The sequence below is a fragment of the Marmota monax genome, unplaced genomic scaffold, assembly GCF_021218885.2.
Source record: "Marmota monax isolate L192 unplaced genomic scaffold, Marmota_monax_Labrador192_F-V1.1 WCK01_AAM20220418_F8-fsc00017, whole genome shotgun sequence".
Lineage (NCBI taxonomy): Eukaryota > Metazoa > Chordata > Mammalia > Rodentia > Sciuridae > Marmota > Marmota monax.
In genome coordinates, this window is record NW_026695241.1 from 8,621,705 (window position 1) to 8,635,824 (window position 14,120).

At 41.2% G+C, this 14,120-nt stretch overlaps 1 pseudogene; it reads right to left on the bottom strand.

Annotated features, from left to right (window-relative positions):
• Window positions 1-3,084: 3,084 nt before the first annotated feature.
• The window catches only part of LOC124090431 (regulator of microtubule dynamics protein 1-like), a 114,519-nt pseudogene continuing 103,483 nt past the window's right edge, over window positions 3,085-14,120 (bottom strand).

Sequence of the window (14,120 nt, forward strand, 5' to 3'; positions counted from 1 at the left end):
AATCTTTTTTTAATTTTTCTTTTTGAATTAGCTCTTTATAGATAAACATAAGGGTAATCTTCACTATGGTGCACAAGGTATTTTGGTCGATGGAAGCAGCCCAGATGCCCGCCAACTTACACAATGGAGTTTTACTGAGCCATAAAGAAGAATAAGATTTATGGCATTTTCTGGTAACTGTATGGAAGTGGAGAGCACCATGCTAAATGAAAGAAGTCAGCCTCAGAAAGCTGACTTTCTCTCATATGTTGAAGTTAGAAAAAAATAAGGAAAAGAAATTGGGGAGATTTCATGAAAATAGAAGAGAGATCACACTAATCATACCTGGTCTCAAAACAACATATTTCTGAATACTTCTGTGTATCTCCTCCCACCTGCAGATCCTGAGTGAGCCTGGTCAGCTGTGCTGTGATTGGTGGCTTCCTCCCCTTTCACGGCACCAAGCTGAAGTAAAACTCTCAGTGTCTAATTTATTCCTGGTAAATTATATTCTTTCCCATAAGAGAAACGAGTGCCAAATCAAATATGGGCCATTTATCACCTTCTCAAAATCTTTCTTTCCTTCTCACTTCTCTATTTATAAAGTGGCTATTTAAAAATACACATTTTTGTGAGAACATTATTTTAAATACAATTCTGATTTTAGCTCCTGGTTACATTCTCATTTTAACCTGGTGGCCACCTATTTGTTCTCAAGCATAATTAGGATTCTGCCAGGACACAGAGGGCACATGTATGGAAAATTATTCCTTTTATTTTCCTAAAGAATCTCAAAATAGCTGGGTGCAGTGGCCCAAACCTATAATCCCAGTGGTTCAGGAGGCTGAGGCATGAGGATCGCAGGTTCAAAGCCAGCCTCAGCAACATAGTGAGGCCCTAAGCAACTTAGCGAGACCCTGTCTTAAAAGAGAAAGTAAAAAATGGGCTGGGGATGCTGCCCTGTAGTTAAATGCCCCTGGGTTTAATCCCTCAAACCCCTACTCCCTCACACACACACAAAAAAAATCACAAAATAGAGAAGGCAGAAGTTTTCCTATAATGCCCTTGACTTTCCAGTGACTGCTCATTTTACTAACATTTTTATCGTAAGCACCTTCATCTCCTTTAACTTGGTGTGTGGGTTACTGAGAAACACACAATGGTTCATCACCACTACCATTTGCTATAAGTGTGTGCGTGCAGGTGTATAATGTGTGCATTATAGTGTTTTCTAATGATACTTTATAACTTTAAATAAATAGGGCCATGTTGGTATGAAAAGTCCACATGGGCCTCTGCCTTCTGGTGGTGTTATTCTTGGTACCTTCTTGGTACCTTCTCCGTAGTATTCAATGCCATGTGCTGCAGGTGATGGGCTGGGGGTACCTGCTAACTTCCAGCTGGGGCTTTTAGTTGGCCCCAAGGGCACACACAGACAGTAGTCAGGGCAAGCTGGTGGGCCCTCAGTGCCCCAGCGGCTCTTTTTGAGGAATGACAGGTGGGGAGCATGCACAGCCCAGCCTCTCGGCACTTCAGTGGGGATAGCTGAGCACTTGCTCTGCCTCGGTCCCTGGAGTGCTCTGTAGGACCGAGTTTCACTTGCCCATGGTGGTAACTAGCTCCTGACACCCTCTTTACTGGTTTTCTTCTGCGCTACCCAAACCAGACCCCTACTTTTTTCCATTTCCAAATGCTCCCCCATTCAACCTAACAAATAACAGTGACAAAAAAATACAGCTTATCATACTCTCCTGGTTCCTGCTTTGGGCACACGTTTATTCTGAAACAAAAAGATGTCATACCCAGAAAAAAGAACCCGTGGGGATGGTGTCCACAGGGATGCATGCCAGACAACCAAACATCAGTACCCTAAGAGGGCCACACATTGCTCTGGAGGATGCCAGGGCATCTATGAGGAGACCCAGCTGGAGACATGTCACATGCTGTCATCTTAAGAACCGACCTGGACCTTTGTGGGGAAGATTCTACCCAAAGCCAGGTTCTTAGTCCGGCTCTTGGTGGCTTAATCCTTAACTGTAAATTTCTTCTGCTCTTTGAATTTGGCCTCCAAGTTAATTCTGTCTAAATGCAGCTTTTGTGAGGTGAACTTCTTTTTCTCTGAAGGGATATTCAGAGAGAAAAGAAAAAGGCCAAATCGGTTTTTCCTAGTTTATCTTTCCACAGTGATTTAGTCCCCTGGAAAAAAGCTTAAGCTCAAATGTCATTTCTGGTTCTCATTGTGGCCCCTCTTTGAGCTGCAGGACTGGTGGGGAGGGGGTGAAGGACTCAGCCCCAAGGTCGCACAGGTGGCCTGGGTCTCATGCCAGATCCAACCTCTCCTGCATGTTGTGCTCTGTGAATGCTGGGGGCTGCTATTTGGTACAGGGATTAGCCCTGGATCCTGGGGACAGGCTAACAAATGACACCTCCTCAGGGGTCATCTGTCTCATGGTGGAGCATGCAGGGGGCAACATCTGGGGTCCCACAGTTGCCCAGATGACCCTCAACAAGCTCCTGATTGCCAACTGTGAGTGCAAGACAGTACTAAGGCGACGTCTAACGGCGTTCACACCTTTGTCTGGCAAACTCATCAGATGTCAGAGACACATTTCTCTAGAAACTGTCACTCAGTAGAGAGTCTTGTTGGGGAAGATGGCATTTCACAAAGAGCCAGAAAGATCCTGTAGACAGCTGGCTAATGTGGCTGAGAGCGTGGTGACCTTGTAGCTGCAGGTAGGGAAGAGACCTTTATCTCTTTCTTCAGATGTTTGAACCTTTGCACACTGAGAACCCCTTTTGTGGCTAAAAATAAACTGGATCTGGAAGTTCTGCTGCCTTGCAGTGGCTCCAACATACATGAAGGGGGATGTTGCTTCACGAGGCGGGGCGTGAGAAGTGGCGGGTTCCAAGAGAGAATCAGAATGCCTTGCTGCTTGGGAATTTCAATCCAGATGCCTCTCCCTGCTTCTACCATAACTCACGTGCATGCATCACTGAGAATGTGTTTTCGTGTAAAAATAAATAAAGAATGGGAGGGAGCTCTCACCCTGATAAGGACGAATGGCCTCTGCTGTCGGTCTCTTCGCCCTAGTCCTTTTCTGGTGCTTAGAAGCACAAGGGGGAGCCTGCAGTGTCCTCCCTCAGGAGTCCTGGGTGCATTTGTTCATTTGAACCCAGGAGCTTAGAAAACTGCCCCAGGAGAGGCCAGCTGGGTGGCTTTCGAGGACCTTGCAGCTTTGTGCTTTCACGTGGGTGGCCTGGGCTCTCACACTTTCGAGCTGCGCTCTTGGTAGTTTTTCTTGCTGTGGTAACAAGGGGCCATCAGAAACTGGTTTAGCTTCAGCCTGTCTTTGCCATGAGTGGAAACCACACTCAGCTTCCTGTTCCATGAAAGTATGGGTGTCACAAAGGGTCAAAATCAACCAGAAGTCAAAAGGATTTATGTGGAGAATTCATCTGCAGTGAGCATAGGTGTTCTGTTTGGACATCTTACCACCATGAACTGAATGGTCCACGTTATCCAGGAGGGACAGGAGAGTCTAGCAACAAGGGCATGGGCCTTCCCACTTCCTGATGACTTTGGCCAAATAGCTAATCACTGTTTCTTTATCAGTGAAATGGGGACAATAATGATATCGCTCCCTGGGTTGTTGTGAGGATTGAATGAGATACATATATAAAGTACTCAGTACAGTTCTTGATACAGAAGGTAATTAACAAATGTGTGCTAATGCCAGTCTTTCTTTCGACTTCTCTTATATACCGTCATTCCATCAATTATTATTTTTTAATTGGTACATCTCAATAACACAGAATGATGGGCTTCATTATGTCATATTCACCTACATTTAAAAATAAAATTTTATCAGTTTCACTCATCAACTAATTTATTCTCAAACAACAAGTCCATAAGGGGATGTTATGTTCCTCCACTTCTCTGCTGGGATATCAGATGGGCACTTCAAATTTATATTGCTCAAAACCTAACTCTTGACTCTTCCTCTATTCTTACCCATATTAGAAAATGACATCTTCATTTTTTTTCCTCATTTTTCTCTCTTGTTTTCTATTTGCATTTCTTCTTTCACCCCCCTCTACCTCTTCAACCCATCAACAAAATCCAACAGCAAAAATTCTGCTGTTTTACCTTCAAAATATATCCAGGGCGAGCCACCCCTCAACACCTTCACCTCTAGCCCCTGGTCCTGGATTGTCAGAATGGTTTCCTAATTATTCTCCCAGCTTCTAACTTGTGGCATCCTCTCCCAAGTCCATTGTCAACAAAGCCTCTGATGATTTCTACTCTTAAACTATATAGCTCTTACTGTAAGCTAAGAATTCTGTACGTGTGCAGCCCTGCTCCCCTTGCCCAAAGCACACACCTGAGTTTGTCTTCGGGTATCATGCCCTATCTTCTAGCTCCTTCTCAAGTGCGCCAAAAACACAGACACAAATGCCCTTGGCTGGAATGCACCCTCCGTTGCTGACCTTGGGCTGCTTCCTCACCCTTAAGAAGCTTTTGCTCTGATATCTCCTTCCCCATGAGTCCCCTGTGGCTGCCTTATTTTATACCATATCCCTGCCCTGCTTTTCATTTTCTCCTTTGCTTTACTTCTCCGCATAGCACTTACCACCATCCAGGAGACTTTATCTGTTTATTTCTGTCTCCCAAGCTAGAGGATAAGCTTAAGCATTTCCTTGCTGGGGTTGGGGGTAGAAGGAAGAATTTCTGTCTGCTCTGTTGGTTGCTGTACTTCGGCACCTGGAACAGTGGCTGGCAAGCAGGAGGTGCTCCTCCAATAAATTGCTTCATTCATTCACATTGAGAGCTGGGGAAATTGGGTCTCAAGGAGCTATTGTGTCGTAGGGCCTTGGTGGCCACGTGTGGACGTTAAAGGCATGATGTTATACATGGACAAGTAGATTGCTGGTTTGAAATCCCACCTATATCCTGGGTCTTTCTTTTAAATCATTTCATTGTGAAATTATATAATCTTATTTACACTGCTTCTATAGCGAAGGACGAGTGTTACAGATGGACCTGTGCCCTCCAAAATTCACATGTTGAAGTCCTGCCTTCAAATATGACTATGTTGAGAGATGGGGCCTTTATAGAGGTAACGAAGGTTAAGTGAGGTCATCAGGGTCTAATCCAGGGGAACTGGTGCTCTTATATGAGAAGTGGGGACACAGCAGGCCCAGGCACGCTCAGAGGAAACAACATGTCACAGAGAAGGAGACCCTCGGCCATCCATAGAGAAACCAAGCTCTAGACATCCCAGTCTTGGACTTCCAGGCCCCAGCACTGTGGAAAACAAACTCCTGTTGTATCTTGTTATGGCGGCCCGAGCACACTAAGACAGGAGGTACCAAATTTGAGTGCCTACTGTGTGCTTAAAAGAAAAGGGAGGAATCCCTCAGAAAACTTGGAATGGAGCCACCATTTGACCCAGCTCTCCCACTCCTCACTTTATACCCCAAAGACTTAAAATCAGCATACTATAGTGATGCAGCCATGTCAAGGTTCATAGCAGCTCAATTCACAAGCCGTAAACTATGAAACCAACTTAGGTGTCCTTTAATAGATGAATGGATTTAAAAAATGTGGTATATATATTCAATGGAATATTACTCAGCTTTAAAGAAGAATGAAATTATGGCATCTGCAAGTAAATGGATGGAGTAGGAGAATATCATGTTAAGAATCTTCTTGTGAACAAGTGAACAAGAGAGATAGAGACACACACAGAGTGTAGAGAAAAGAAGACAAAGTGTCTGCTCCTCTCCGTGGCAGACACTGTGTCCCATGGGGATTGGTCAAGAAAACTTTTGACTTTGGTGCCCTTCGGCTTGGCACCCTTTGAAGACTGAGACCGAGAGGAGGGGGAGGCGTAGGGGATTATGTGATGTTCTTCTTGAGAGACAGAAACTCATCTTCAGCGGGAGAAACCCAATGTGGGAAATAAAACCAAAAGGCAAGGTCTCCCATCAGCAATGACTGCATGACCAATATGATTCTATAACATGTACAATCAGAAAAATGAGAAATTATACTCCATCTATGTATGATGTATCAAAATGCAAAACTCATTTTGTCATGTAAAATTCATTTTGTCTACTGTCCAATTCAAACAAAAAAAAAATCTATGAGAAGGCACGGAGAGATGTCTTCCCTCTCTCTGGGAGCAAAGGTAGTTATCATAACTGAGTTGCTGTGATACATGTAGAAGAATACCACCCTGCCCCCCCCCCCAAATAAAAAAGAAAGAAAGAAAAGGAAAAGGGAGGACCTGGAGAAATAGGTCCAAAGAGAGCCAAAGGCTAGTAGCTGTCACCCATAAGAAGAGAGAGGGCTACCACACAGCAGTCGTGTATTTGTGGGATCCACAGACAAGTGAAATCAAAGAGCTTGCAGGATGAACTGTTGGAGGCTGCTCACAGGGTGCCCAGTGTCTTCTGTGAACGTGGCCTGGGAAACTCACAACACGTGGTGAAAGTCCAGGCCTCTGGCCATGTGTCCCTGTGTCCTGATTCTGTGATTCATGACCCTCTTCCTCTGAAATGCAAGGTGGCAGGCTGTGGGCTCCTTTCCAGGGTACCCATAATGCAGTCAATATGGTATTTGTTGAAAAAGAAAATTTATTGTTTTAACAGCTGTACTTCTACTTTCTTGGATTTAAAAAAAAAAAATTACCTGTACCCACAAATGACTTACAGGGATTGGAAAGAGTAGCTTTAAAATTCCCAACTTAAAAGATCCTCCAGGTTTTACAAAACCGCCCCAAACCACAGCATTTTTCCATTCTAACTTTCTCCTTATTCCTGGAAGGACTGGAGACGCCAACAGCAGTTTTCGGGAGCCAGAGTTTGGCTGGGATTTCAGTCAAAATTGTGCTTGTTCTTGGCAATTCCAGCAAGAACCGGTTTTCTTTGGATAGCAGCTTATCTAGAGAGAGGCAGTACCTGTGAGATTCAAAACTCTTTGCAAATTCTCATTTAATTTTCTTTAAGGTATTTGTCTTCAAAGAAAGATTTGCTTTTGAAAGGCTGCTGATATTGCAGAGCTAAGCTCTGTGGGTTATTTGTTTTTTAGATTGTATATAAAGTACTAACATTATTATGACACAATTACCAGTAAGTAATCATCCAATTGCCATAAACATGTCCCTCTCAAAATATTGCAAATTAATATTCATGCTTTCCTTGAATCTACCATTCTGAGCTAATATGTGCCTACATACTTTATCAAAATGCACTTTTTTTATTTCCAGTGAAGGAAAGAATTATTGTTCAGTTCTCCATCTTGAAGTATGTGAAGGCTCTTTGACTATAGCATTAGTTTCTCTGGAAGAGAATTTTCAAGTTAGGGGACAGCCACCAATAATAAGCTATGTGATAACACATAAAACATTTCTACTCTCTTGGAGTTGTACCATTCAGAAAGGTATTCTAACCATTCAGTCTTGTCAACTGCATGTCATATGTAATTAATTGTGAATGTACTTCTAAGAGCTGATTGTTTAGTCACCTTTAAGGAAAGATCCTGGAATCTCACTGTGAATAAATAAATACAGACTCTGTCTCCCAAATCTCATAAATGTACCCAAAGAAAAGTAGCCCTCAAACAAGCCATAACTTAGAAAGACAAAAACTCACAAAAGTGATTGGAGAAATTGGGACTAGCAAAGCAATCCTGGGACATATTGTTACATTTTAAAATTGTGAGTGTAAAAGGATTGATTTTATTGTATTTAGAAATTATGATGATAATACTGATTTCTGCTCATCCGACAGATGACATCAGTGACAATGAAAATATTTTATACGGAACTGAAACTTGGTTCACTCACATTGAAGTAATTTTAAAATCCTTGGTAGACTTTTGTGCATATATATATTTGTATACAGTGGTAGGCAACTGGCTCTCCTAAAACATGCTGATTGAAGCCCTAATTTATTGTTAATCTCAACATCAGTGGGGTAAATACTCTTACTATGGGCAGTTTCAAGCTACCAAGGTGCTCATCACCAAATGCAGAGCTGGGATGTAGTACACACTGGCTTTTAGGAGTTGGTCCTACACACCATGCCAGTGGCTGTACAACAAAATACTGAGGTTCAGAGAGGAGAGTGTCTTCCATGAGTCAGAGGACTTTGACTCTAATAGATCTGGAATAAAGAGCAACGTACATTGTTACAATAACATACTGAGAGACAATGACTAAAGAAGAGAGTTGGAGTTCCAGTTCCAACTCTGTTGCACATGTAACCTTAGAGTGCCAACTTGTTCTCTTTGGAGGCAGCAAATCTTTGTGGGAAGAATATGAGATTTTCAGTCAGACAGGCCTGGGCTTTGGTCTGGCTTCTGCTACTAATAACGTGACCTATGAGTACATATCTTCATTAAGTGACCTACAGATGCTTCCACTGGATGGTATCTGGCAGCATGTCAAAACAATGTTGTAAGGAAGGTATAATTCCAGGGTGGAGGAAGAGAGGAGCATAAGTGAAAGGTTGTCAGCACATTGAACAGTGGCCCACTTATTCCAGATTATTATTATTATTATTCCAGATTCTGAACATCCAGAATTATTCCAGGGGAGATTTTGCATGATTGAGTTTATTCACACTCACATGTACACATGCTTTCACGATCACATTCTTTAGTACATGTTGCCCTTAGTATCACTCAACTACAATGAATCTTGTAACAGAGTGATGGACTTGAATTGAACTTTGGGGTCAGATTTGAGTTTGGGCTCCACTACCTAATTGGGTCGTCTTGAGTAAATCACTGACTTTCTGTGAGATTCAGTTTCCTTATCTACCACCTACCTTGTGGATAGTCAAAGGGTATTGGGGAGTTCTTTTTTAATCTCTAGCATCTCTCTATCAACCTATCTACCTGTAATCTATTTATCTACATATCAATCATCTATCTATCAATCTATCATCCATTATCTATCTACCTACCTGCCAATCAATCATTTATCTATTATCTATCAATCTATCACCTCTCTCTCTATCTAGATATATAATCATCCAACACAGCCTCTGGAATTCAGTTGGTGCCCAATAAACTTGAGCTTCTCATCTTCTTGATGAGATGTGGGCCCTCCCTCTTTATTTTTGCCTGAGGTCTGTCTTCATTTTTTTTTCTCTTTCAAGTCCTCAATAAATTCACCCTTGTGTATTCCATAACCACCAGACTGTTAAATTCAGCGTTGTGCTGTATGTCCTTATGGATTGGGCATGTGTGTCTCTGCCTGAGTGTTTGTGCTCCCATGGTTTCTTGTCTCAATCAGACTTCAGAGATTATATTTTATTTATTTTAGAAATGTCTTAAAATGGTTCAGAAATAAATATATCAGTTTCTTATACAAAGAAATAAAACGATATTTGATTGATATTACACTCCATAGTGGGCCAGTCAGTAAGGTGTTAACATTTCAACTCCTGGATGTATTCAAATAACAAACCACAAATTCTATATAATCCTATCACTAGATCAAATATGCAACTTTTTAATTTATTTTTAAAATTGGCACATAAAATTGTATCTATTTATATACAATGCACATATTTATATATTATATGATGCTTAAATACATGAACACACTGTATAATGTTTAAATCAGGTTAACTGTATCTATTTATTCAAACATTTGTCATTTTTTAAATTATGAAAACATACAAAATCCTTTTCTTCGAGATTTGTTGAAATATGCAATATATTATTGTTGTCTATTGCTGCTCTACTGCACATAAGAACTTATTTCCCTTATATAATGATAACTTAGTACTTATGGACCCATACCTTCCTTCCCAATGGTCTCCTCAAGACTCTGATAACCACTGTTCTATTTCTTGGGATGATACCGTATCAAAACAAAGAATACTCTTTGCTCATTTGGTTTTTCATTTGACATCTCTATGCCAGCTGCCCTTTGATTATAACATAAGTCTTATATATGAAAGGACATAAACATGATAGATAAGGCCATCACATATCCTAATGTCCACTTTTTTAATATTTATTTTTTATTATAGATGGACATAATGTCTTTATTTTACTTTATGTGGTGCTGAGGATCGAACCCAGTGCCTCACGCATGCTAGGTGAGCGCTCTATCTCTGAGCCAAAACCCCAGCCCCTAATGTCCATTTTTACTTCATATGTGTACTTTCTGTGCTTGGAAATTACGTATGGCCATTGAGGAAACCATAAGGTAGATTTGTAGTAAGGTAGTGCTATAATCAGTGGATGAATTTAGATTTCATAACTATTTGCTAATGCAAGACAACACAGTCATCAGGAGCTGTGGAAAAGAAGTCACCTTCCTTTCCTTCAACTTGACATTTTCTTGATCAGACCTGACATCACAGAATCTCAGATCCAATATATTTTAGGAAGAATTTGGCCCCTTCAGCTAGAATGGCAAAAGGAGGGAGCCCTCATCTGAAATATCTGCCTATGATTATTCGAGATATGGCAAGTACAGAGCTTTCTGTATGCATGCCAAATGAAATTATTAAGGCTAACCTTCTCACCCAGCACTTAATAGGTAATCAATATTCACTCCCAACAGTGGAAGGTCAAAATCAAGAAGGCAATGATAAGGCGGCTCCCTTACATTTGTGAAGGGTTGCCAAGTGTGCAAAATGATTTTACATGTATTATTTCATCTAGTTTTCATAGCAACATGAATTCAGCATGAATGAGCATGCATGCCATGCATCCATGTGGAGTTATTGAACATATATTTTAGATGCACATTCTATAGGCCAGCCTATGTGATAAACACAGGGACAGAGTGTTAAGGAAGGCAGAGATGCTTCCATTGTCTTATTTAAGTGTGGAGGAAATGGACACACTGTAGTAGGGGTCAGCCAGGGTCATAGGAGGACAATCAGAGTGTGAAATCTAGCCGAGTGGTGTGAGCCTCTGTCCATACACACAGGTGCATGGTAAGTGGAGCTGATTTTATTTTCTTCTACTCAACTTCAATACAAAGCTCCCGTCTTATTGTTTGGGGAAGTATTACAGCAGGGCTTCGGCTCTAGCTTTCCTCCTGTTTCATGTTGAAGTTCCAGAGGCCTCAGGTAGCTCCATATCCTTGTGGAGAACCCTCTACCTCTGTTCATTTGTCATCTTCCTGCAGAGGTTTCCTTGTGGTGATGTCCCCAGTGCTCTACAGCCTTCCTCCTCTGGTGCCCTCCACTTCTACTCTTTGTCCTCCCCGTGCTTCTCAGAATCATGTTCTCAGGGAAACTTTCATCCTCTCATATGTCTCCAACATGTTTTTCCTAAAGCTTCCATAATTTCTTCACTCTCGGGCTTGTGGTTGTACACAAGGATGTCCTTTATATGACTGATCTCATTCCTCTGCTGAGGCCAAGAATATAGAGCCAAACACTTTCTTGGGAAAAAAGGAAAGAGACAAATGGATGGAGGAGCAGGTATAGGTTATTATAACAGAGTAGTCTAATGACACATCATAGAAAAACCAAGTTAGGCAAGTGTTGGTGGAAATAGATCAACCTGTGATGAGCTTCTCTGCCTATGATGAGAGCAAGAACTACAGAGGACCTGAAATGGCCCCAAGAAGCCACTGGGTGTCTCCATGCAGTGGCAAGGAAGAGCATCTGAAATTCCAAGCTCAGCTCTACAGGACAACTTAAGGCTAGGGGAAATGTTAGCATTAGAGAAAGAATTCAAAGTGATTAATGAGATGAAGTCCTGCCTTATGGTTTGAAATTAAAATAATAAATGTGCATAGGTTTTCCAACCAATTATTAAATGGGAAAGATGAGAAGTGCCAGCGATTGAGGCCGAAGGATAAAATGAAATAAGTAAAGGGAAACTTTCTATGGAAAAATATCTGGAAACCTTTCTCACAATTGGAAACTTTCAGCTTCTGGAATGATTTCCTTTTAGAGGGAAGGAGGTCAGTTGTGCAAAAGTTTTATCAAGAGAAATACTTAACATGATATGATGTGCACATTCCAGGTTTCGCCAGCTGTTTTAGAAATGTTTGGGGACACATTAATACTAATGTACTGATTGTAATGGCTTTTAATCTTCAACTGTTAGACTGTAAGGTGTCAGACTCTCTCATACCTTCCCTCTGTTATTTTTGTAATCATTCACAAGAGAATTTCTGTGTCCATTCCCAAAGGGTGAACAATGCACGTGCTTTGAGTTTCTTTTCTCCCAGTCTCTACTGAATCCATTGCACTCAAGAGTTGCCCCCCCCCAATAGCTGAGGACCACCACCACCCACCTTCACGTTGCTTCATTAAGGGGTTCATTCTCAGAGTGGGTATTAAAGGTTGAGTAGCCCAAATCTGAATATTCAAAATCCAAAGTGCTCCAAAATCTGAAGTGTTTTGAGCATTGACATCACACCACAAGTGGAAAATTCCACATGTGACCTCATGTAGTGAATTGCAGTCAATGCACAGGCACCCTAAAAATACTACATAAATTACCTTCAGGTTGTCCATATAAGATGCGTATGGAAGATGAATGAATGAATTTCACACTTAGATTTGTGTCCCATCTCCAAGATATCTCATTAGGTTTATGCAGATATTTTAATACCTGAAAGCATTTTAAATCGAAGCATTTCTGGTCCTAAGCATTTGAATAAGGACTACTCAACCTGTACTTGGCATATGAGCAGAACTTGTTGGTGCTCATCTTCCCTTCTCTTGAAATGTCTTCGTGTGGCCTCTAAGACATGACAACTTCTTAATTTTCTTCCCACTTCACTGGTTTCTCCTTCTATCTCTTTTGCTGGTTTCTCTTCATCTCCCTGAATTCCTACTAAGATGGGGCTCTATTTCTTGGACCACAGACATCTTAATCCGCCTGTACTCACTCCCAGGATGATAGTGCAACAATCTCCTGGCTTCCCATTTATAGCTTCAGCTGAAACTGGCCCTTGAATACTCCTGACTCAAATATCTGTCTTTTTCGTGTCTCACTCCGTCGTATCATAGTCATCTAAAACTCTAAGTGTTCAAAGTGAACTTCTGAGCTTTAAGAGCTCTCCACTGCTCGCTCTGTGTGCCTGAGTGCACGCGTACTCTCTCTCTCTCTCTCTCTCTCTCTCTCTCTCACACACACCTGTTCCTCTTGTGATTTGTCCTAATTAGAAGTGAAACAATGATCATTACTCTCATGAAAACATGCAAAAGAACAAAATTCAATACTAGAGCAGATACACAAAAGAGAAAGGGAAGAGAGTCAATCCATCAATACAGAAATCCACCAAACCACACAGATGAATGGCCAGAGAGGGAAAAAAAAGAACAAAGGATTCACCAAACAACCGGAAAAAAAATAGAATGTCAAAAATCTGCCTTTACTTATCAATAACGACCTTGATAATAATAACTGTAAGCAGTTAAATTCTCTAATTAAAAGATAGAGACTGGAAAAATGGATATAAGTAAAAAATAAGACCCAAAGATATACTGCCTATAAGAAACTCACTTCACCAGAAAAGACATGTAAAGATTGAAAACGAAAGGATGGAAACTGATTCCCCATAACCAAAGGAAACCAAAAGTGAGCAGGAGTAGCTATGCTTATACCAGATAGAGGAGACTTTGATACAAAAACTGTTTAGAAGAGACAAAGAAGATCACCGTATAATGATAAAGGGACAAATTCAACAAAAGGAAATAAAAACTGTGAATATATATGCACCTAATGCTGGACAACTCAATTATATAAACCAAACAGAGGTTTATTCGAGCCTTGCTGTCCTAAATCTAGTGTACTTAAAATCCATTCACTTCCTGTTACTATTCATGGTCCGCCCTTGCTTTATTTTTCTGCATATACTTATCATCATAGGACATATGATGTGTTTATCAGTTGTTAGAATAGAAGCTCTGTGACAATAAGTTGCATGTGTTATGTGTGTGTCCTTGGTTCATTGCCTGGCTCATAGTAGGTTTTCAATGACTATTTGCTAAAGAAATGGAAGGACGAACGTGTCTGGGAACAGTCTCTGTGTTCCTCTGCTCCTGACCCCTTATCAACATGGTGCTCCTGATAACCCATCACAAAGGCCTTTGGTTAGTGGCCACACTGGGATGTTGAGATCCCAAGTCTGCTGGATGACCTT